Genomic DNA, 26,316 nt, shown 5'->3' on the forward strand with positions numbered 1-26,316 from the left:
TTATTTATTTATTTTGTGAAGAGGAGAGAGCTCTGTTATGTGCTCTCTGCTTCTTAGACCATGAAATTCAGCCTCCATGACTCATCATTCAGCTATTTCTATCAGTGTTAGGAAGCATTAATGCTTTTCAAACTGCTGAAGATGGGAGAGAGTGATCTTGCACCATGTAATCCTCTCTCACCTCTTGCTAGATTTTTGCTGATATAACATCTACCATAAGTTCTGAGGTTTGGAGAGGGGATTTTGAAGTTTATGTTTGTTGGTATGTTTGTTTGGCAGAATACATGTCTTCTTTAGAGCTGACACTTATCAGATCATAACTGACATTGTAATTTTTAGATTAATGCTTAATGCTCTTCTGCTTCCAGCTCATTCTTGATTCTTTGAAACTTAGGTTTCCCACTTTCCTGAGGTGATGAGATCTGTTGTTTTCTTCATTAAGGTATAACAAAATAATTCTGCCTTTCAGAATCTTGCTGGAAGGCAAGAGTCTGATGATTAAACTGTCTGACCATGCAAAAAATGCAAGAGGGAGCCAAGTTTGCATCACTGATCTATGGCAAAGGCTACTTCAGTCAACCAAACTGTGAATGAAGACTTGCTCATTTAAAGTGGGGTAGTGGGCAAAGTTGGTGGAGTGTAACACCAGCTGCCTCACTCCATTAGAAACTGCTGACTGTTGAAACTGATATGTCTTCTTCTGAACAAACAGCACTGAGGAGGACTTTTGACCTTTTATTCTGCTGTTATGTCTCTCACATACATTGCTTTAGGCCCTACCTATGGTTCATTTTTTTCTTGACAGATGGTCTGATACAGCCCTTAATTCTTAACAGCAAAGTAGCAATATATATTTCTACATCTTTGCTATTTTCTTTGAATTTATTTTACAGTACTTCAGAGTGCCAGAAGTATTGTTGTAAAATTGGTTTTAATAGTACCTCTGAAATCCCATGAACTGAAGTCAATCGAAGGAGAATATATGTGATATTTTATTGTGATGATAAAGAGTCTCTCCCAGGTTAAGCAATCTTTTTCACTACTATGCTCCTTCAGAAATTTAATTCTTTTCTGACTCTTCTGCAGCTTAACAAGGTGTTTCTATCTGTCATTTAATTCTTCCAATATCCTCTCCTTCTTTCAATTTTGACATACAAATGTTAATGAACTTCTGGTGGGATTTGAATAACATTTTGTTCAAATTTTAGAATTACATTAACAAATGCTTAAATACCAGCTAGAATTCATTGTCCATTTTCCTCCATGTTTACCAGTAACTGAGCAGAAATCTTCATCTCAATTTATATGGGCCACATCACCACATTGACAAGACTTCTGCAGTTGAAAATTGCCAGTCTAATTCTGGGCTGTGTATGTCTCAGCTACAAAGGAGAAGGTTGGTCAAGACAGTGTGTTAGGATGCTAACACATGCCTTATAACATCTTTCAGCCTGTTTCTATTCGTACCTTAGAGACTTTTGGGAAGTATGTGTCAGGAGAAATTCTAGTATTATGGTAGCTGAGCCTCTGAAACTTCATGGATGACAAACTCGTAGTCACAGTAACCACTCTGTTTCAGAGCAGTGGTTTGCATACAGGCACAGGTAACAACACCTCTTGGGATCTGTCCTTACGAAGTTGGTGAATGATTTGGAGAGGAAGCTGTATGAGAAGACGCTAAAGTCACTTGATTTGTTCAGCCTGGAGGAGATTGAAGGGAGAGCTCATGGCAGCTATAGCTCCTCACAAGGGGAGCAGGAGGGGCAGGGTTGAACTCTTCTCTTTAGTGACCAACGACAGAACCCAAGGGAATGGCAGGAAGATGTGCCAGGGGAGAGTCAGGTTGGACATGAGGAAAAGGTTCTTCACCCAGAGGGTGCTGGACACTGGAACAGGCTCCCCAGGGACCTGTCACGGCCCCAGGCCAGACAGTGTTCAGGAAGAAACCAGACAATGTCCTCAGACACACGGTGTGAACTGTGGGGTTGTCCTGTGCAGGGACAGGAGTTGGGCTCGATGATCCTTGTGGGTTCCTTCCAACTGAGGACGTTCTGTACAGAACATCTACTTATCCTTGCACTGCTGGAGGTCAATGTTCATAGCAATCCTTGCTTCTGATTTTTTCCTGGGTACATTTGCACAACACAATTCCTCCTTAGGTTGCTTTGTGGCGTGGTTAGCTAATGGTTTGAAACCATTCAAAATGTGCAAAAATCTTTGTGTGTTCTGTTAAAACAAGATGAGTCTGCTATTGATTGCATCTAGTGGGATGGGCACTCAAGTATAACAACAGGTAAAGCTCTTATCTGGGACTAGAACACACTGTACCGTCTATTAGTGCAGTTAAAAACACTTGCCACAGTTGGCTCATTCCCTTGAACTGTGATAGGAAAGGAGCTGAATCAATACATTTGACATATTTTCCATTACCACAGTAAGGTCAAAGTAATTGTCTATCCTCATGCATTCCTATGCTGCCAGACTGATGTAGCAGCAAAATATGTTGAATAATCAAAGTAGGTCTTCAGCTCAGTAAAATCATGTTATTGAGAGGGCAACAGCTAGTGGATAAAAATTAGCTAAACAAGAAAACAGCCAGCATAACACCAGCTTTGGATGATGTGCCACAGAAATTCCATTCCCAATTTATATGATTCATGTTTTGCTTGAGTGTCTACATAATATTTCAATATTCCTGAGCCTCTCACACACTTTGATGCCAATATTTTTTTTTGCTTGAGAAACATTAAAAAGCCAAAAACTTCTTCCTTTTTCATGGCGGAAGGCAGAAAACCAGTAATTGTTATGCTATGGAACCTAGAACATAATAGCCATCAATTTACTTGAACTTTTGTTGTTAGTATCTCTCAGTAAAGTTATTTTTTTTCTTTTTCTTCAGATTTTTAAATTTCCATTTAGTACATAGACAAAATGGAAAAAAAGAAAAAAGTAAGTAATAGTTTAAGGATATATTCAAATAACTGCTTTAGAGTGAAGTGTAGTTTGGTTAGTTTTTTCATGATAGAGAACTGCTGTTCTTTTGGTTCTAAGGGCTGTTGTGCCCATGATCAACACTTAGAAGTCTCGTCTCCTTGAGTGATGGGCTCACCATGAGATATGGAGAAATGTTGTTCATTTTCTGCTTTTTTTACTAATGACTTCCCAGTGACGTGCCTTGACAGTTTTGAATCTTTAAGGGAGACTTGGAGACAAGTATTGCATTAGGGACAGTAGGCTGTAGGTACCTCAGCCTATTGCAACAGGATCAAATCTTCTCTTCAAACCTTTGAACATCCACAGATCCACAGCTCTGACTTTTTCCTTGTGTCCCAACATCACTGAACATGGCAAGTATTGAGTGCTCCTGGTTTAGGAAAAAAGGAATGAAGGAAGGAAGGAAGGAAGGAAGGAAGGAAGGAAGGAAGGAAGGAAGGAAGGAGGGAAGGAGGGAAGGAGGACTATCTTCAATACGATACCCAGAAAATACTCTTGTTAAACTGGGATGATGTTCAGCTACTTGCCTCATCCAGAACACCACTGCTGTGTCATCTTTGTCTTGTCACCATTTCAGACCTGAAGACTTTTACCACATCAGCCAACTTCCTTTTAGGCCTGTTTAGAGTAACAGTTCAGCTGATCACATGTAGGTTCAGTTGCCTTCACATCTCAGACATCGGTGGCAGGTTGACACAGGACCTATGAGAAACCTAAACTTTTTTAAACACTGGGATACCCTACAGCAACTGATGTCTATATTTAGGCAACTGACTCCTGCTACTGTTTACCACTTGTCTAATTTTCAAATGAGGTGAACTGCTTTCTAAACTTCACTAATTCTACTGATTAAATATTTGTTGATTATAATGAGAGGTCAAACAACCAGGTCTCACCTGGACACCTGCATGTAGACACCTAAATTTCTTAATCTGCAAAGTGTATCTAACCCCTAAGCACTTGGGACCTATACTAGGGCAGGTGGTTCTCACCCTAAATACCTTTTTGAATCTGAATGTCTCATAAGAACTCAAGTGTCTTCTGGCAAGAAGTTCACTTATTTTTCCTTTTGTCTGTTTTCCGAAAGAAAAAAATAATGTTTTAAATTAAACCAATATAGTCATAAAATATCCCAATAAGCAATGCAATATAAAGTTCATCTTATTGCACACAAGGTTATTTCTTCCAAATGACTCACATTAGATTAATGTCAGGTTCTGTAAAGGAGGAAGATGCATTGCATACCCAATATACCCCCAAAATATTGTCACCCAATTGCCTTCCTTTGGGTCTGTCTCTGTCACTCTGTGTGTGTGGCATGCAGGGAGGCTGCTTTGACTGATGATCTTTATTCCAAAGGATGGTTCAGTCCATACTAACTTTTTTTCCATGCTGTTAGTTTTGGAATCAACAGAAAACAAGCAGTGGCATTATGTGGGGAAGGCCGTTCTTCCAATACATTTTCTCATTAAAAATGTTTTGTTGGAACCTTCAAGAAAGATTTGCAGTTTGGAATTCATCTGGTAAAATGTTGGAAGATTTAGCTGGTCATAAGGTAGACATCCAAAACATGTTCAATGAAGTACACCTTTAAGGTGCCTATTTCTTCCTACTGATTCCAGAAAGACTGACTCACTTTGTGGTTTGGTTACTGGAGGTATGTCCACTGCATACACCTACGAGGAGATGAGATAACTCCAGCTCTTCAATATCTTAGAATGACTTTATTCTAAACTAACTCCATCTCTAAAGTATCTCAGAATAACTTTATTCCAAACAACCTTTTTTTTTTTTTTTTTCATCATGGCCTTCATGTTTTTCCATTACTTTTAACAGAAAAAGTATATTTTTTCTTTTTTTTTTTTTCAATTTTCTGCATTTTCCTTGCTTTAAAGAAAATTGAATCTTGTGAGTCACAGACACTGACCTTGCTTTTGTGCTATTTCTCCTATACTCTGCTAGGAGCACTGGAACGATACTGAGCACAATTTATTCACCTAAGTTCCTACTTTTCATTGGCCATGTCAGCAGCAGTGCAGAAATGAATCCTTAAACTTGCTGTCCTCAAAGAGAACATACATTTTGGAGTCCTTGAACTTAAGTACACTTTTGTGTGTTGAGTGTGAGTTTCTCATAGGTCCCACAGGGGTGAGGCAGAAGAGACTGAGGAAGCTGAGATCTCAATCAGACCCAGTGAGAATGTCAGTAATTGAAAAGGGATATGCAGCTCTTTTTTTCATTCTGTGTAGTATGAAAAGTCCATTGTGATTGCCATGTCTTTTACCTTAGACTGTCTTGTCCAAGTTCTCAAAGATATGAGGTTTTTATAGGTACATTGATAATGAATCTGAATCTTGTGATGATGCTGTTAGGGAGGCCAAAATATAATAATAAGATAAAAGCAGAGTATAAAGTTATTTAAATGGCTAATTCTTAGTGAAGGGGAGAAGGGGGTTACTTCCCAGTGGAAATGTTATTTAATGTCACTGGTCATAGCAAACTGTTGTGGTTTTGCTGTTGGTGATTACGAACTGTGCAGATGTCCTGGGTTTATACACCAGATCAGACCCATACTGGTTAAAGTTTTGTTAGAACTTTATTAGGTGTGGTATTGTAACTCACCTTCAGATTGCTATAAGCAGAATATCTGTGTTTTTTTAGTGAAAACTATGCCATTTGCAAGAACACTCAGGCACACGTACACCCATGTCTGCACCATATTCCAACAGCTCCAAGTTAAGTCCTGTATCCCTAAAATTGTCCATGTAATGATGAATGAACATAAATCACTGCTTTGACAAGTGGGATAAAGAGCTTCCTCTGCGGAACATCAGAGCAGATGTCTTGGATTCCTTTTTTCATGCACTTACCTTCTTGTCCTAATTTTGAAAAGAAATTGAAGCACAATCAAGTGGAATCAACATAGTAAATAAATCATGCTCCATCCTTTATATAGCTTTTTCTACACAACAGTTTCACAGAGTCCTTGTGATAGTGCTATTTCAGGCATTTTTGCATCTTATGTAACATAGCAGTCCTACTGCTGACTTTGAAATGGATTGATTTTGACCTTCAAATAAACTACTAACAGTATACACCACAGATCCTCAACTATTTCTTCCACTGAGATTCAGTGTTTAGTCGTGGTCCAGATTTAAACATGCAAAGGAAAAAGTGGAGTCTCGCTTCCTCCAGGTGAATACTCAGCTGACACAAGCATCTTAATAGCAGAAAAATGTTGGAATTATAACCTTCCCCCCCACCATGCTATTTTCCTCCCATGTCATCAATTTTATTTGTGTGAAATACCCTGTGCAACGTAAAGAAAGATAAATTAAATTCATAACTTCATGCATCTACAGGTTGCTACTTCTTCCTTAGGGGTTAAATTCATAACATTGGTGTCTGAAATGAGCTGTTCAACTTATCTTGTCACCCCTGTCACCCTTTTTTGTCGAAAGAGAGAATAAGGCACCTCCAGGGGGCAATTCATATTACCCTAAGAGGAGCATCCTTTAGATTGAGTGGAAGACCTTCAGAAGATACCTGGTTCTCTCCTTTGGGGTCCTTAGCTCTGATTCAGGTGACAAAATACAGTCAGATGCTTTACTAACTGTAATTAATGCCTCAAGAACATAGACATTGTTACTGCAACTGCAAACTCCTGTGGTTTTAGAGGTTACCTCTGCTATAGGTAATGTGCTGTGTTTATTGCATCTATGAAGTGAAACATTATGAAGCCTAATTCTATGGAAAATAGCTTTTCTTCTGAATAAAAATTTTAAATTTTAGCCATAAAGACATTTCGCAGCCCAAATCTGATCTAAAAGGCGGCATTTTCCTGGTTCTCGTCTGTGAAATCTTAATAAAAGTTTTTGTATTGATCTAAATATGTTTCTTTGATAATTTCAGTGTTATGCTTCAACTTCTTTTTTTAATTTTTTTAATAAAATCGCTCAATTTATTTCTAAATATAATTCTGGCCCAAACTAGTCCAAAAATCTGGTAAGTACTTGCTTAAGGAGAGATTTGCTTTTGCTGCTTCAATTTTTTACATTATGGTTATTTTTTTCACATGCCTCAGGAAAGAACATGGTGTTCATCTGAAACTAAGATAGCCTGTGCCTGATTAAATCAAAGTATTTATATAGTAGTTCTTGTTATACTGTAAATTATTGTATGCATTTATTAATTTATTATTATTATTCTTCCAAGCTGAGATAACCTGCTGTACTTACTGATGATGCACTATAAATCATTCTGTTCTACATCCTAATATGTCAAAAGAAAACATACTGGGTGATAATAAACAAGTATCCACTTAACTCAAGGACATTTTACTGATGTAAAAACTATATTATAAATATATTATTATAAAGAAAATCTGTCCTGAAAAAAAAAAAAAAAAAACCAACAAGCTCCATAAGGTCATTTCAAGAGATATTTCAGGACAACTTTTTTTTTACTTGCAAGCTCACAAGAGGTCACTGTAACCATATAGCCTAAAAACTGAGCCCAAACTAAAGCATTTCATCTCATAACTCCTGGGGTGGTTGACAGAATTAGACTTCTCTGTCATGCAAAACCTCACAAAAACATTTGTGAGTTGGCATAGACTAATTAGGAAATCAATTATAAGCAACATGATTGATGGAGGCAAAACAGAAACACCTGTATGACACACTGGAAAAGATTGTTCTGATTGTGAACGACCACATGGACAGAAAGGTGCACACTGATGGAAAAAGATTGATTTATTTGTCTATTTGTTGTACTAATGCTAAACTAGCAAACCAAATAGGGCTAGGTTTTATGGTTAGGCTTCAGGGTTAGCTTGAGCATTGCTGTGTGATGACAAATACTGTTAATTTCTGATCCTTCTTCCTGGGATGGCTTTACCTGGTACCAACCCACTTATTCCCAGGCTACACCTGGTGATGTTCTGAGGAGCAGCAGAGTCCTTGATGTGTTCCCAGCAGGCAGGATGGATGACGTGACCACAATACTTTGGGGGGAAAAACTGAATTCAGGCCGGTTCTCTACAACTACCTGAAAGGAGGTTGGAGCATGGGGGGTGTTGGTCTCTTCTCCCAAGTAACAAGCAACAAGATGAGAGGAAGTGGCCTCCAGTTGCACCAGGGATTGGGAACTAGGAAAAATTTCTTCCCTGAAAGGGCTGTCGGGCATTGGAACAGACTGCACAGGGCAGTGTTGGAGTCTCCATCCATGGAGGGGTTAAACAGACCTGTAGATGCTGTTCTTAGGGACGTGGTTTGGTGGTGGACTTGGCAATGTTAGGTTAACAGTTGGACTTGATGATCTTAAAGGTCTTTTCTAACCAAAATGATTCTATGACATAGAAACCATGATATGCTATCTACTTTCAAGGCCAGAGAAAGATACCTGACCTATTTTATTATTTACTTCTGTAGTTATAGTCTATGGATCCTTCTCTCACATCCAGCTGTGAGTGATTTGGTGTGTTATTGCAAGGTCAGTGTCATGGTGATGCTAATTGAATCTCACAAAGTCTTGCTCATGCCATTTCTAGCCCTTCTTCTCAATGCGTTAACTTAAGTGCAAGCTGTGGGGTGTTCGGCATTTATAACTTCGTAGGCATTCTGGATATTTGTTATGTGCCCAGGCTGTCCAAGAGGCCTGCATTCAAGAAAACTGCCACTTTCATGATAAATGGAATAAAGATGTGGATTTGTATGACATTGAATGGTTTGTATGACAGTAGAAAGGCTTATTTTCTGCAGGTGTATGGGACCACAAACAGTCACAAAGGAATGTATAGTCTCCCACAGTCTCTACAACCATGGTCTGTTGCTTTTATAAGTCATGAAGAGCATCTCATGTAGTCTGTAAAATAAATGTGGCAGAATGAAGTGGTTGACAACGAGAGTGGGAGTGGCTTTGCGTTTGTGATTATGTATTTCTCAGTGAAAATCAGCTAGTCTTCAAAAGCTCTCCCCAGTAAAATATCTGCCAGAGGCCTTACTTAGAGAGATGCTCCCTCTATATCTTTGTGTCCGCCATCCCTCAGGATTTTTCTCCTGAGCAGCAGCTTCTCTGATCACCCTCAGAGCTACATCCATGGTTGAAAGGGGAAGAAAAGTCCCATTGCTCACACGCTTTAAACTTTCGAGAAACTCTCAGCGCTGTGGGAGCCATCCAAGAAGCAAACATTACGTTCAGCTTCTCTGACCTTCTTACCATGAACTGCATCAGCCTCTCTCATTTCTTTGGTATGCATTACGTGTATGGAGTTAAATTAAAACACAGAAAATTTTAATGAATGCTTCATCAGTTCCTTGCAGCCAGGATTCAAACTACCGCTCTGCATTCCTTTGCTACGTGTAAAACTGTGTTTGCTTTTCCTCTCTGTGTAGAGAAGATGAAGTGATTCAAAAAAAGCAAAAAGTCCTGCAGAGGGGCCAGCTGATAAACGTGGAGAAACAGATGGATTTGATTACTCTTTTTGTCTTTTAGTCATAGTTTTAATGAAGAGAAGGTAGTCATCTGGGAACAATCATGGTTCATTATTCCAGCAGTAGGTTTAAGAGTGTTGGTATCACCTGTGGTGCATTACACTAATACCCTTGAGTTGTAGTTGACTGTTCACTCCCTTTCCTCACCGTTTCTCCTTTCCAGCCCTGTTTTACTCCATGCTTTGTGAGGTGTATGGGCAAAAAGAGGGAGAAAGAGGAGAAATGCTGAGAATGGAGTTGGAAAAAGGCTGCAAGGTAAGGGGGTGCAGATGGTGTGCTTTAAATTCAAAACAAAAGGTGAAAGAAAGAGGCTTGAATGAAATAAAATCCATCACGGGGTGTTTGATCACCTACCACGGGTGACTTGCCAAGCCAGAGGGTGGGAATTGATACTGTAATGTTTTAGTAGAAGTAAAGTTTTCTGAAAGCACTATGAGAACTAATGAAATTAAAGAGTATTAAAGCTTCAAACAGCCATGATGAGGAAGAAGAAACATCTACATCTGGGCTTAGTGGAGCTAAGACAGACAGAATTTAAATGTTTTTGAGGTGAGGAAAAGCACTGGGATTTAGCAAGTGAAGTGGATTAACAGAGGAGAGGCTGATCTTGGTAGAGTCTGTGTGACAAAGTTGAGGACAAAACCAGAAGGGCTTAGACAAGATTATGTATAACTGTGACAGTCATCCTAAACCGTGAAGGAATTGAGCTTGTCTCTGTTAGACAAATTTTGAATCTTAATATACACATGTGTATACTTCAAGCAGCTTGAAAGCTAGTGTAGTTAAAACTATATTGGATTGCAAATTGATGTGAGGTTATTCCAATTAAACCACAGAATTTGAAGGTGAAACACTAATGCATTAACAAAATGAGTAAGAAACAAGAAAAGACACATTTTACATTTAAAAATCTTCCCATAGATGGGTATATTGCAAATGCCAAATCAGCCTCGTTTAAACTGTTACCAGGAGGGTGAAGACTGATATCTCTGTTGTTCAGATAGGGAAGCTGAAGCACAGAGAAAGCAAATAATTCTGTAAGAAAACACTGGCAGACATCAGGAAGTCTAACTTAACTTTTCTCACCACTAGACCCATTTCTTCCTTGGACTCAAGAGTGAACTGAAATTGTAACATATTCCTGGTTTTATTTTTAGTTTGTACATTTTGTATGTGTGTAAAATTTCTCTTTGTTGTTGTTTCGAGTGAGTTGAAAGAGGTAAGAAGAAATTGTTTACATGTTTAGTGATATATTTTTCAGGACAGTTAAGTATCTGCTTTTTCTCTCTCAAAAGTATTATCTATTCCCCCTTACAATGAGCTTAATTATATGGTAGGAGATCAAATATTATTCTGATGCATTATGTCTCTGTGGGTCTCTTGAGAACATCAAGATGTTAATACTGAGCAATATATATAACTAACAAAAACAGTAAATGCAGAACATTTGCTCTATTTCTTCCCAGCTAAAAAGTTGTACATATTTTCTTTAAACAGGAACAGAATTTGAAAACTCTGCCAAAACTCCAAGCTTAAAGGTAAATATTAGAATCAGAGTACAAATAAGGATAATACTTTTTGGTTTTATAGCACCTTTCATCCTAGTGTTTCAAAACATCTCATTGATATTGATCAAAGCTTTTTTTATGTCTAAAACATGTCAGTACCGTTTTCCCATCACAATGTAAGTGGTCAAAAGCAGACAGAATGGAAAAAGTACTTTCTGCATTTTGTTTCTAACTGCTGAAAAAGAGAAATCAAAATAAAATATTTTAATCAGATAAGATGAAGCTCATTCATGTTCTTTTTCCATCCTGATTCCAGCTGTTACTCAGCCCCTGTGACCAAAAGTTTCTGCCCTTTCCATTGCTTGTGTAAATCATTCCTTAACCAGTTTTATTGAAATTGATGCCATTAGCATTAATGTTTTCCATAAGATGTCTTTCCTAAACAGATTCATTTTGACTATGGAGGACTGAACATGATTATACAAATAGTTAGATTGATGAATATGTAGGTACAGTACTCTCTAGAATAAACTACAAGCAGTATATAAGTCTGTGCATAATCCAGTCAATTAAAACAAAACAGAAATTTAGAAGATGACCTAATGCCATTTGCATATCCTTGTATTATCTAGACATTCATATTTTGTTGTATGAGCTCAAAAGCCAAAGAGGTTTTTAAAAGTTTTCAGAAACAGAAGACAGATTTAAGGAGAGCAGTACAGGAGCCAAGAGAGCTTTAAACTGAAATATTTCTTGCCACTGCAAAACTTAAACCAAAACAAAATGTAGGAAGGCAGAAAGAAATCTTCATTATCCAGGAATATAATACAGATAGTGTCATTACTCCTACAACTGGCAGGAGAATTCCAATAAAGCTTTGAGAGTTAAGGCATTTTCTTGCTGTATTTCAATTGAATTCTAAGAAAACAAGTTATCTTGTGGGAATTAAATGCAAATGAGCCTTGAAAAATTGCTCTTTCCAACCCCCCCCATGAACAGTTTCTAGAAAGCTTTAAAAATGACACAGGTGTTTAAAAAAACCTAAGATTTAATTATCTGAGATTTGGAAAGTTACTCATGATTCTCAGAGAGAATGAGAAGCAATATGGTCATTCCATGTTAATGTGTAAAGTGATTTATAAGGAGAGCAGTAATGAATGTTGTCACTTCTAAATGAAATAAGGCACTTGTAAAGAACATTGATCTTCCTTCCCCCCCCCAGGATTTAGATGGATGAAGATTGCAATATCAGCAAGTTCAACTAAGTTAACACTGTGTGTTACAAACTCTTCCTCAAAGATATTTCTCCGTCTTCTATATAAACTAGCAATTTTTCTTTTTGCTTTGTAATCTACAGGGTGTTTCAAAAAGATGGACACAATTTAAAAACTATAGTGATTTCAAATTGGGTCCATCTTTTTGATACACCCCGTATTTAAAGTTTGATCCTTACCCTGTCCCAAAGGCAAGTGCACACGCAAGGAAAGCAGAGGAAACTAGGAATCATTAATATGAATATCATCTAGTGCAAGGTGGCAATTAGGTTATAATTTTATTCTTTTTATAAATAATACCATGCTGTTGCTTAAAAATAATTAATAGGAGTTTATCACAAGCCCTGCCATCTAAAACAAAGTATTCTGCAGTCATTTCTCTGTTACCTGTGGTTACCCAGTTGACAGATCAATGTGACAAAAACCTACCCAGGAACTTCGGCAGTGCTTCTCTCAGTATAACCCACTACTTATTGTTGATGTTTCAAAGTAGTTTGAATAACAAAATCAACAGCAATTTTAATAAATGTGGTATTCTTGACCAAAAAAAAAAAAAGTAAAATGAATTCTGGATGTAGTAACAATAAGCAATGAGCAAATGCTCTTCTGAGACAGGGAGATGAAATTAGTTTAGAAAATTAAACAGATTAGTATGCAAAATATATCTGCTGCTTTGTCTATTAAGGAGGGTCAAACTTAATGACATTTGCATATTAATCTTTACTTCTTTAATTAAGTAGAATCAAAATATACAAGATCAATATCCTACTCTTTATCTCTAGATCTCAGAGAGAAAATAATGTTGCTGCTAGAATAATGGCAAAAACAGTCTTCACCAGGAAAAGGATTAAGGTGTCTGGGAAGTCTGTGAGGTTAAAAAAGCAAATAATTTGTCTAGTAGGTTGCAGTTGAATATGATCAGGTATCTGTGGACACCTAGGCATTTGTTTGACTAAATAAGCACGTCCCCTCCACCTCCCAAGGAAGAGGATGGTGATAATCAACTGAACATTTTACCTGGGACATTGATGGGCACCAAAATCACTCCAAGGAGCATGTTAACATTAAAAGGGTATAGAGTATCACACACAAGTTCTTGATCCTGTGCCATGATCCCATTTGAAGAGCTAAGAACTATTCCATTTCCTAAGAATTCTAGAATTTTACCCAAGCACAACAACATCTTTCTGGGGAAGAACCCAGTGCTGTCCAGTGTAAAAGTGAACAAATTGCTGTGATTTCTCTAGATGTCAAAAGGCACTTGACAGAATTGGTCAGAATTAGAGTACATATAATATGGATTTAGTTCTTATTTTTCTTTCATACGTAGATCAAGACAGCAAAATTGTCTGGATATTTCTATGATAAAAATAAATTAGTTCCCCTTTATAGTGTCTTAAGAAGAGGACCTTACCAAGGCTTCCTGCCTTCCTAGTTCTTTCTATTTATTTACTGATGCTTCACAAATACAAGGCAAATCCGACCTGCTGAATAGCAAGAATACAAGTGGTGAATGAAAACTAGGAGCTGCCATAGGCACATGTAATAATTCTGCTGCATGTGACTACTTATATTTCACCAGGTTAAAGCATTAGAGCTCTACCAGAACACAGTTAAATGTTGTTTGGACTGATACAAGTGCTTCTGCCATGACGTGACAGTTCTAGACCTTCAACTTGTAGAGAAGAGTGGAGATCTGTGGAAATGACCTAAATCTTCTTGGGGTCCTCTCAAGGGTGATGACAACGAGCTCCAGAATGACAGAAGTGCTCATGAATTTTTCTCCAAAGAGGGCTGAAAGGGTCCTCAGACTTGATGAAGATTTAATGTTAGAAACGGAAGTGATCAAAACAGGGGTTGAATGTTGTAATTAGTTTAGTGCTTCACAAGTGGCTCAAATCCAGGCACAGCAGAGTAATCACCGGATCTCCGGGAACATACAAAAGATCAGTGAGTTTTAACCAACTCACTGTGCTTCTCTCCATCTTTAATCCAAACTTGCCATATCAGATGGGAATGGTCTTTATGGAGATACCCACCTCTCAACAGATCCATCTTAACTCAGTCAGATTTTCAACTCTTTTCCCCAAGATTTCCTTTTTTTTTTTTTCTCTCATATTTGTATGCTCATTTCTCTCACCTTAAAATCCTAAGCATAATGCATTCTCCTCTAGTAGCTCCAACATTTTTTTCCTCTCTCTCCCTTCAACCCCACTGTCCTCTCAGCTCACTCTGTTAAGCTTGTCTTGGCCTATTTCCATACAAATCCATTTCTCCTGCATCCCATCTCCCAAGTTTTTCCTCTTTTCGGGGATTCACACGCAATAAACCCTAAAAAAGCTTTACAAATTCCCATTAATGTATCTAGCAGTGCCCTGACCTAAAAATAACTATTGCGATTTTCAAAGGCACAAAATGAACTTTCTACTCAGGGGCTTTAGTTAGGAGCTTGCTATGTTTATATGCTCACTTTGCCTGCAAAACGTTTTAGTTTATGACCTTAAGTTTTACCATCCATGATGAAACCCAAGTTTTTGTTTGTTTGCTTGCTTTATTGTTTGATTTGTTCATTTGCCTTTAAAGAAAGGAACAATTAATACTCCTTTCACAGTTCCAGGCAGCCTCTTGAGTATTCATGTTTTCCAGATATGAAAATAATTTCTCATATAGTTAATTAAAACAAAAGGAAATCAAAGGTCAAGAGCCAAGCATCTATTTATAACATTCTGTTTCTCTCTGTTTGCAGAGAGAGAACACAATTATAATGACTGGTTTTTAATAAATTTGATTATAGTGTTAGCAAACTGATGACTCCTGACACTCAAAGTCCTTGAACAAGCCCTCAAAAAATGAATTCTGTGAGAAGACCCTAAAGAAAAATTTTGCTGATGTTTTCACAACTCCAGAATTTCAGCACACATTATAAGTGCTCTTCAAATTGACTTGATGGTGCACTTCAAATCTTGACTTACAAAGAAAGAACAGTTTGTCTCTTGTCTTTGTTTTCTCCTTGACTCCAGAGTTTCTCATGGTGATGTGCCTGCTTTATCACTTGTCTTCCCTCAATCTTTAGAGTCCCGTCCCAGAAACTCCAGCCAAGATTTTCTGTTCTTCCTCACTACCTTCCACCATCCCTTTCAATTCATTCTTATAAGATGGTTGGTTCTGTAGTGCTGTTGACACTGTGTGTGGGAGTCTCATCTAGTAATCACTTGGAGACATATAGTTTTAGCTCGCTTGTTCACTTCTAAACTTGTTAATTATCTCAAAGAATTGCTTGAGTGTTTTTGCTTGGACTTCTGAATTATGGGGCTGGCCTTCAGTTCTCTGAAAGTATAATAATTTTTACCTCTATTTTACCTCTAGTTGGGGTTTCACTGTGAAGGAGAGAGAAAGGGTAACTTTTTTGCTACAGGTCTTTATTCCTTAACATCTCAATTGAGAGAGAGAAGAAGAAAAGCTACCATAGTCATGTGGTTAAATTAACATGGGCTCTTGCATTTCATGGGTCTTTGCTCGGTGTGTCATTGAAGAGGTGCCCACTGACCTCATGGGATCTTTTCACAAAATTCACCTAACTAAATCTTGGCTACAGAAATACATTATTCATAATGTTAGATCAGATTTTAATTACTTCCTAGAACTTAATTCCTTATCATCTCCCAGGAAAGTTGTTCAGAGTTGTTCAGTTGTTCAGAGGAACATTCTTTTTTTGAACGTAAAATGCCAGGACTTTCTTTTCAAAACTCCAGCACCTTTGGTATAGCCCCAAAGGCATTTCCTGAGACTCTTCAGTGATCCAAATTTCCAGGAAAGTCAGTGAACAGGAAAGTTATGTATAAGTTGTTAATAAATCTTGAGTTCTGCACATCTGTGCCTTGTAAATAAAATTAAAGACAAATAAGGATCTTCTTGTCACAACTTAATATAGAACACTGTCACACTGCAGTAAATCACTCATATGTGCAGTGATTAGAACTGTGTTTTAAAATAATTTCAGACACCTACAGTAAGTAATAAGGCTTTTCAGTGGTGTTTATGTTAGCATACATCCTGCAGCCTTCCCATTTCCTTTGCAGGATTGCTTGTAGGGGACCTACAGAAAATTACATGGATCAGTTGACACTCTTCTTTTGCCTTGCTGCTCATGAATTTGAGACACAGGCTCATCTACACTGCACACAAGCTCCTGGGCTCCCTGCCTGGACTAACCAGCAAGTTCCCTTCAGGAAAATATCCATAAACTGTTGGCAAGATAAACCTAACCAGACAATAAGCTTCAAATAGTTATAGACGTGAACTATGTCTAGTTTTGAAGTCCCTCAAAACTATCCCCGCAATATTTGTACATTCAAAGACTTCTTCTCCCACTCATAAACATGCCTGCAGTGGATCAAGGAATGAAATATGCCCTCATTGCCATGCTATGAAAACAGAGCTCTGGTGAATTGCAACATTATGCTCTGACATAAAGGAAACACCTGCAAAAAACCCCAGTAATTCCATTCCACTTCAGTGCCTCTCTAAACCATTTCTATTCATGCCTCTCCCCACCTTCCTCTCCCCCTAAACATTTGATAACGCCTCGTGTACTCCCAAGATGCTCTTTCTCTTAATCCTACTACAAGACCCACATCCACCCCACTAGTAGCCCTTTCTCAGTCTGTGGGGTGCTCCAGGGAGCCTCTTGGCTGGCTCATGGTGATGGGTGTCATGCTGGACCATGGGGTGACCTTCATCCAGCAGCTCTGGTAGAGCCAGGACAGGAGGTCCCTTGGCTCTGGATGGGTGATGGATGGTCCTCTGTCTGTTGTGCTCCTCTGTGATCATGGGGCCTTTCATCACACAACCTAACAGCATGAGATGTGGTAGGAGTATCAGATTGAAGGGTCCATATCAGCAGCTTGTCAGCCACAAAGAAGCAAGGAGAAAATATTTAACTTAAGGATGAAGTTTCTTCTGCATGCATACAAGTCCGGAGTGAACAAATTCCTCACTCTGACACCACAAACTTCAAAACTTTTGTGCAGAAAACCAAAACTGGCAAGAAAAATTTGCGTGAGACTGATTCACTGTTATGTGGCAACTATAGTAATAAAGCAAAATTGATATATTTACCTTGGAAGATGTAATCATGACAATAAGAAAACTGTGTTTTGTGGAGATATTTTCTCTTCGGTCTTCATCAACCATTGAAAATACGCAGGCAGAACCACTTTACTGTGGGTTTTGTTTGTTTGGTTTTTTGTTCATTTTGGTTTGGTTTTGGGTTTTTATGTTTGGTTTTGGTTTGGTTGGTTGGTTGGTTTTGCTTTTTCTTTTAATTTTTGCTTTTTATTGTTTTATTGCTGCATTCTGGAATGGGAACTATTTTAAAAATTCTATTAAATAAGCAAAAGTAGGAAGGGAAAGGGAAAAGGGAGAAGGAGAGGAAAAGGAAAGGTGGGTGTTGAAATAATAACAAAAAACACTTTAGATTTTTTTCAAGAAATACTTTTAAATTCTAAAAAGAAAAAAAAGAAAGCTTTTTGGGGGATTAAAAAAGCATAAATCTCTCTATTTGGAACGTTATACTTTGTGAGTGCTTATACCTTCCTCCAACACTGCATGACTCTCCCTTGCCATCTGTGACAACCTGAATACGTTAATTGTCCCCTGGCTGTGCTATAGCACAATGCAAGAAGTCAGCTTAGGGTCATCATAGACCACCTGATTCTCTTCTCATCAAAACTGAAGGCAGACAGACTTGTTACCCTGAAAAAGGAAAACAAAACGGGCAACTGAACAAGAGCAGGTAAGAAGAGGAGTCAAAAATAGCCATTTTTAGAAAAAAAATTTCAAACAGAAGTTGTTACACTTTGTTCAGCTCCACAGAAAGTCCCTTCTTTTTTAGGAACTGAAAGAAAACAAGTGTCTTAGAGAAAGAAAGATAAAACTGTGAGGTAACTGCACACATTTTCAGGTTAAGATGTCTTCAACCTGTCTTCTATCACAACTGCTTTTTAGTAGTTGTTAGGGATGTGGGAATGTCTTTGTGGCTGCTAAAAATAAAGACGACTCTTGCAGTAATGGAATGAAATGCCATGTAATCCATTTTTGTCTGTGTTTTAAAGTGCTCTGTATTTAGCACTCTTAAGTCATAGTTGAGATCTTACATAAGAAGTAGGTAGAAACAGAAACCCTTTTTCTTTGGACCAATTTCTGTGAGAAAAATGTTTTTTGAAAACCAGGAAGAATATTTTCAATTTTGAATACAACAAAAATTCTTTAACATTTTCATCCAGAATTACTGCAGTGTTCAAAATATTATTTATATTAGTATGACATAAAATAATATACACTGCGTATAAAATGGATACAGTATATAAGTTTATATTTATAAAAATAACCAAGAGGTAACAGTTAAAATGAAACATAAACATTTTGACATTGTAGAAAGAGTTGATTCAAAATTATTGCCTTTGCCATTTTCTCCTTGCATTTCACTTTTTGTCAACTCTGTGCTAGTTCCATGAAATGTTTGGATTTGATTCAAATTTTCTCTTTTGATTAAAAGTGTTTTATTGGATACTTTTCAGGAATATCAGCATCCCCATTCAGTGGAAAAAAAACAAAAGTAAGGATTGTCCATTAGTTGAGTATTTGTTTTTTCAGGCCTATATCTGCAGAAAGTTCCACCTGGTCCTTGCTCAGGGATCCCAGGGTCCTTTACACCCTTCCCACCATCTCGTTTCTCTTTGTTCACATAACAGTGTCCTGTAGATGGTCTGTACAGCAGATCACAATTTTTCAGACTAAAATGTAAGCTCTTAGATTCAGAGCTTTTGTTATACTTACCCAAATCCCTATGAAACCCTTTTTTTTCTGAGACATTGATCAGAAATCTTTAATAACAGCTAAAATGGCTAAAAAAGTAAGAGAAATTGTTTCACCCCTGAAAATGGATGACCTCGTCTTTGCAGGAGGTGTCTCTTTTCTCTGTCTATACAGGAAGAGTAGGTGATTTAAAATGGCCAAGGAATGTAATTTTCAGATGACCGAGGTAAGGGGAAATAAATTTAACCCTTACAGTACAGTTTCTAAATATTTCTTCTGCTGCAAGGATGCTAATTTCAATATTGCAATATTGGTTTTAGGGTTTTTTTGAGGAGAGGACTTTTTCTGTTTAGTTTTTTAAGTCTTTGTTAAGGTGAGATGAAGTTTTTCTTCGCTTACGAAGATTCATCTTTTTTTTTTTCTGGAGTGTAAAACCTCTTTAACTAATATTTCTATGAAAAACGGTGTGGTGGTGTTGACAGACAGCCAAGGGGAAAGCAGAGAAGAGTGCTTTATTTCTTAAATTTCCAGTTTTATGTTGGAGTGTTAAAGTTATCAGTATGATTTATTTTGGTATTTCCTGTGTTTCCTGCATTGAAAGAGTATATCTTGTGCTGTTGAGAGCTAAGGAAAGTTACATGGTTTTCATCCTGTACCAAATGATGAAATCCAGTTTTAGCAGATGAGAAACAATACCTTGATTTGATCTGAAGAACATAAGAGACCCAGAAGACTGTCTGTTTCTCCTTGTGCAGCCCAAGATGCTGTCGGCCTTTTATTGCCATAAGCACACATTTCAGGATCATGGTCATCTCATCATCCACCAGGACTATGAGGGACTTTTCTTCTTTTCCATCTTGTTTGCCCCTGGACCATCCTTTTGCATGGAGTCATTTCTCATTGGGGATTAAAAGAAAATATAGAAAGCTCACTTTGAATTTATTATATATTCAGGACAAGGTGTTGACAGAGGTTGAACTGCTTCCAAAAGGCTGTGTTCTTCTTTTTTTCTTTTTATCCCTCAGGAAATGTCATGTTTCACTTTGCAGGCAAAATTACATTGCGGAGAAGTGACATCCATCATTTTGTGCCCTCTACAACTCAGTTTGAGCCATGTAGAGTGTATCTGTAACACCTGTGTGCCTTAAAATATGACTCATCTTCACTCAGGCAAATGGCATCAAATGGTAAAATATCTGAAATGCGCTTCCCTCTGCTCTCTTGTGGGCATACCAGGAATTTTATTTATCAAGAGTTATAAATTAGCCAGTAGAAACAACAGCTGATTATTCTGTTAAGGTATTGGGTGTGGGGATTTGGGTGAAATCTACTCAAAAATAACACAAAAGCAAAAAAAAAATCTCTAAAAAAAAAAAAAAAAAAGCAATAAGGTTCTCTAAACTTGAGAGAAACAGGATGTTGCAAATATAGGCTTGCCTGAGGCAAAAACATGAACATATTCCACTCTTTTTAGAATTTAGCCAATTCCTTTGAACAAAATCCGTAGAATGAAAGGGTTATGTGAGGCTTTGTTTATGCAGGTTACATGACCCAGGCCTGCTACAAACATTGCTTACTTTTAAGACTGAACTCCTGAAACAAAGTTTGTTGATGACAGCAAATTGAGGGCGTCCAGTCACGATGCTTAAGGGCAAGGCTTTCCTTCAAAGGGATATGGACAAGCTACAGGAACTGATTGACAGGAATCTCCTGAAATTCAAGAGGACAAAATGCATTTAAAAATTCATACATTAGATCAGAAAATGTTCCAAAGGGGGAGAGGAAGGAACTTTTCCCCTAGGAGGACAGTCACAAAGGAGAACAGGTTACCCAGAGAGGTTTTGCAGTCTCCAACCTTTAAGGTTTTCAAGACTGGACTGGATGAAACCCTGAGCAGCCTGATCTGACCCTGTAGTCAATGCTACCTCGAGCAAGAGGTTGGACTAGAGACCTGCAGAGGTCATTTCCCATGAATTGTTCTATGAGTCTAAATACTGACATTCATATAGTTCTAAATGGTGGAATTAGAATATTTGAAGTGTGTATAACCCAGAAGTCATCTGTAAGAAAAACAATAACAGCAATGTGCTTTATATATCCGTAACTGCACTCATGTATATATACACACAAACATACGCAACTATAACACATGCTAAATTTATACATATACATATAGATACGTATACACACACAGACATACTTATATATGAATATGCTGACCTAATTTTCCTTGGCAAACTACATCTGTTTCCCCAAAACTTGACTTCCCTCTTCCAACAGCTGTTTCTTATTTGCCCCATCTTTCTGTAGGTATTTATCTGAGGGAGCTGTATCTATAAAGATGAGTGCTATATAATGACTTCTATTCAAATAAGGTGCTTTTGAACAGTTGTGACATCTGAGAAGCAAACCTTGGAAAAGGTTAGGCCCTCACTGCTGTCTCCAGGCAAAATTTAAAAATAGAAAATACTGATCACACACATACCCTGATGGGCATCCTTTTATCCCTCAAAATCTGTTTTTTGCAATCCATATATCTTTCTATGTGTCATCTGCCATTGACCTGGTATTCTGCAAAACCTGAGTCTCCTCAAGACCCCAGAATTCATAGTCTCTGGCATGTCTCAGTGCAGCAGGGGGTTAATTATCCTTCTATTCAGGGGCAGAAAAGACCGAGATCTTCATGATAATTTCTGCATCTGTTCCTCTTGGCTTTTGTGTATTCCAGCAGGAAACAAGCTCTTACATACATTTCAGAGACTGGATCTAAGCAATCTGCTAGAAATCAGAGACAATATGTATGAAGCTAAAGAAAAAATCATTAGTCTTCCCCACAGCAACTAGATTACCCCTTTTCTGTTTCTCAGAATTACCTAAGTTTTAAGACTGTCTTGATCTAGTCCATTTTACATAATATCAGATTCATTTTTGATTCGTTTGCTTCAAGCTCTTTTAATCTTTGACAAAAATTGTTCCAGTCTGCGAATGGGATAGATCATCACTAAATGGAAATCTGAGGAGGGTCATGAAGCATTGCCTTCACTATTTAATGCAACATCTAAAAAGGGACTTATAAGAGATTACAAGCCTCCTCTGTGCATTAAGCAGAAAGAAGTATTCTGTTTCTAGGGTAGTTTTTTGATCAGAATTTTTCATTCCATACGAATGTGTGTGTGTTTAAGCCATTTTGCTTTTCAATGCACAGAGACACACCTCTTTATTTTATTCTTCATGCCTGAGTGAGTTTCACCTTCCACATGAACTTTCATACCATCTCGTCTCTCACTTGATTCAAAGAAAAGCAGAGCACTGATCCTAGCAACACATAATGCACCAAAATTGCAGAAGTTAGCAGCTATTGCACAATATTGGGATGGAATCTGCCTGATAATGGTTCTCTTTGTTTTCAGGGGTTTTCTTTGTGGAGTCTGGGCCAGCATTTGACACCTTTGGAAAACTGAGTGACAAGTTACTTGAGTGACCCTGCAGAAACCGAAGGAACTCTCTGTGGAAGAGATTCTGCTCCAAGAGAGTAGAGGCAAAGCTATTTTGACCTCTGAAACTGTGCAAGAGCATATCCTACCAGTTAACATTTAGGCAGAGAGATGGCTTAAGAGCTCACAGTAGATTGAGGGATAGATCATTTGCCACTGTTTGGGACTAGTTCTCTTCTTTGTCATTTTCTGTGTATTCCTGTTGAGTGGCCTTTAGCTGCTACCAAGAAACGCTATATCTGATGGGTGTTCACCCATGGGCGGAGGTGATGACATTCCCCTGTTTCATATGTGAGTGTGCGTACTTCTCTGTGCCGCAGGCAGGGAAAGGAAATAGTTTTCATATTTCAGCCTAGCTTGCACCTTTATCTAGTATGTCACTTTATTACTACTGTTTTCTCCTACTGTTTGTAGGAAACTTTCATCCTGGGCCCTGCAAGGATGGAGCTTGACTGTGTTTTGAGTGTGGTGCTGGACCAAATGATCTTCAGAGGTCACTTTAAACCTAAATCAGTCTATGTTTATGCCTTGAAGCTCTGTCAGGAATATAAAAGATGTAAAGCGGGATAGTAATTTGTACAAGGCATTCCTGAGACGGTGCTTTGTGGGTGCTAAGTTGCTAATATTTAGACTAAAGTGAGTCATGTGCCTATCCCCCAAAATGGAGACATCACTGCACTTAGACAGAGGTAATGGGAGGGGAAGGGGAAAAGAGGAGAGTGATACAACCCTGTATACAAGCTTTCTTGCCTTGCCTAGTAAAGCGAGAGCTTGAGGAGTCCCTGTCTCTGGAGATATTCAAAACCCACCTGGACATGATCCTGTGCAGCCTTCTCTAGGTGAACCTGCTTTAGGTGTGAGGGTGGACTAGATGATCTCCAGAGGTCCCTTCCAATCCTGACACATGTTTCTATGATTCTCTGAAAGCACCCCTCAGTTAATTTAATTTCTGTGAGACTGGAGCCTAAATCTAGTTGTTGACCCCATGTATGCTTCAGTTTGGTTTTGATCACCACAAGACAACATGGATGGTTCAGGCTCATTTACCATTTTGCACTTACAACCTGTAACTCCAGAAAGCCTTTTTGGTATTAAAACAAGCCTGATTTCTTCTCATGTAGGATCCAAGCTGAAAAAGATTTGTATGATCATATTAGGCCTATCTGACACCACTGAAATTAAAATAGAAGTTAACACCAAAACAGACTCTATTTTTTAAGGCCTCATTAGCAATCACCAACCAAATGTCCACCTCAACGTATTCTTGAAAATATCAGAGTATGTTTGACATTCATGTCTACTCTCCTTAGGAATCTGAGATGAACCATCTGGCATCAATGTCTGCGTGTCAACATCTGTGCATGTACTGACAAAGGTGCACAAGAGAAAGAGGGAACTTTTCTTTCTGCGGGAGCTGAAGCAAACAAATGTGGAAGAGAAGACAGCTTGTTGCTTTCTCTCTCAATGTATTTTGATCCAAGCTGCCCTTCTTCATGTATTAAGCATCTTTTCCTGATCCATATCAGAAGAGGATTTTGCTTTAGGCAGATTCCCCGTTCTTATGTGCGGAAGAGAATACCTTGATTTGCTTTGCCAGATTTGTTGATTCCCAACCCCCCTTAAGATCTACAAATCTAAAGTAACTCTAATTTCTATGCAGTTGTGCTGCGCTTAAAGTGGCAAACTGTGTACAAAACTGGAAAATTTTGTACTGTTCAGGTCTCAGGTAGGAATCAAAATTGTGCTACCACAAATCCAATCTTCTCTATACAGCAATTCCTATTCCTATCAATGCCTACTGTGAAAAGTTGGTGATACAGTGATAGCAGTGTATCAAAGAGCGGTATTTTCTCTTCTGTGACCACTATTCTTGCATCCCTTGTTTTTCTGCTGGTCTTTGTATGTATTTTATGTTCTTATGAGAAGAGAGTGGCACTGGAGGCAAGGATGGTGAGCATCAGGACCCAAACTGGAAGAAAGGATGCAGGTGGGGAATGTATGCATACTCAAGGGATAGGAGCCATTTTTGAGTTCCTCAGCTTTAGGCACTGCTTCTGCAAAGAAAGATGAGTTGTCTAATCTGGGTCTGCCTCACTTTACTTACATGCAAAATGGGGAATGCAGTGTTAACTTCTCAGGAGAGCAAGAGGCCCTGATTCAAATTGGGAAAAAAATCCATTATAGAGTTAAAAAAAGGTGTTGAACACTCAAATATTATTTATGACCATAAAAGAGATACTTCCCACATTCTCTGTTTTATCTCTTTACATGTCATATGGTAAACTCACCTGAATCATGACCTTTATTTGGAGTGTGGCCATAAAAACGTGTGAGCAAGAGTAGTGGGTGATGACTTTCCAAATAAAACTAAATGTCCTTGATCTGATACAATGCAAAGGAGGATGATGCATTTTAAGTTTTAAATAAGGTATTTATGTTTGATGAGGAGAAGGTAAGAAAAACCAAAACAACTGATGTGTGCATGTGTCTGCTCTTATAACAGGCTGCAGCAGCCTCAAAGTAAAATGGCACTCCAGAGTTCACAGTGACTTCAGATGTTTAATATACAGAAAACAAATGTTTAACAACTTCAAACTCCATGGATCAAAGAAATAATGAATATTGTTTTACAGTGATATTTTTAGTCTGAACTAAAATAGCTGAAAGTCAATGCTGGCAGCAGAACATTTTCTTGCACAAGTGACTGATATAGCAGGGGCCATTACTTTCTTTAATTAAAATAGACACTCCCACACAACACCCTCATATCACGTCACAACTCCTCCTGTAATTTGTATATATTTATTCTTTATAAATAGCCAGAGGCTTTTACAGTTCATTCTTGCCCTGATAATCAGTAGATTTGACTTTGACTTTGAAGGAAACAGGATTTAGTGCTAATAACTTTAATAATTTTCCATTTCAGTTCTTTCCATACAAAAGTTTATTTAGTTTTTCTTTTCTATTTTTCTTCAGTCATCCATGTAGGGTCTTGTTTTGTCTTATTCTATTTAATTTTCTTTCTATAGTGGTCTCCATTTTTTTTTCAGCATCTCTTTTCATTTAATATATGCTCTTTGTCAGTGTTTGCTCCACAGCTGCATATTTTACATTTATCTGAATTAGGTCCCATTTCTATGTATAGCATTGATCTTTTATCTAAATTGTTCCTGTTTTTCTTCATCTGGCTACTCCTAATTTCTGAAGCTTTCATCTATTAGCTTGAAATATGCAATTTTCAATACTGTTGTCATTGTTATTTATATAAATATCAAAAACCTGCAGACAGAGAACAGATCTTTCCACAAATCCATGACCCAGATCTGCTTTGAGTTGTTTTCAAGTAGAGTACATTTACTGTGCTAACCCTTAATTTATATCGGGAAAGATGAAAATGAAAATGTAACAAGATGAAAATGTAACCAGAAGTGGTTTTGGAAGAATTGATGAAATTGGAAACTCTTTTCCCTTGTGTTTAGAAGAGCCTTCTGTCCAGAACCAAACAGAAAATGCGTTTGTAGGACAAACAAAACAAAGGACTTCTAATTAAAAAATCAGGACTATCTGTATTTTTAAAAAACATTCCTTCACAGTCAACAAATTTGGAAGGCTGAGATTCATCACCTCAAGATCCCTTCCTCCGCTAAAGCTTATTATTTTCCCTATTGCTTTCTTCCCTTAGTGTATCTTAACTGCCACAATTTTCCCTGTATTATGGTGGCTTCAGGACTAAGGA

General features: G+C 37.8%; 1 long non-coding RNA gene across 1 annotated transcript; it reads left to right on the forward strand.

Annotated features, from left to right (window-relative positions):
• Positions 1-9,365: 9,365 nt before the first annotated feature.
• On the forward strand, positions 9,366-24,406 carry LOC110364831 (uncharacterized). Its single transcript, XR_002423868.2, has 3 exons — positions 9,366-9,743; positions 10,986-11,026; positions 23,891-24,406. It is a non-coding gene; the product is annotated as an uncharacterized LOC110364831 (long non-coding RNA).
• The last annotated feature ends 1,910 nt before the right edge of the window (positions 24,407-26,316 follow it).

This window comes from Columba livia, chromosome 2 (genome assembly GCF_036013475.1).
Source record: "Columba livia isolate bColLiv1 breed racing homer chromosome 2, bColLiv1.pat.W.v2, whole genome shotgun sequence".
Lineage (NCBI taxonomy): Eukaryota > Metazoa > Chordata > Aves > Columbiformes > Columbidae > Columba > Columba livia.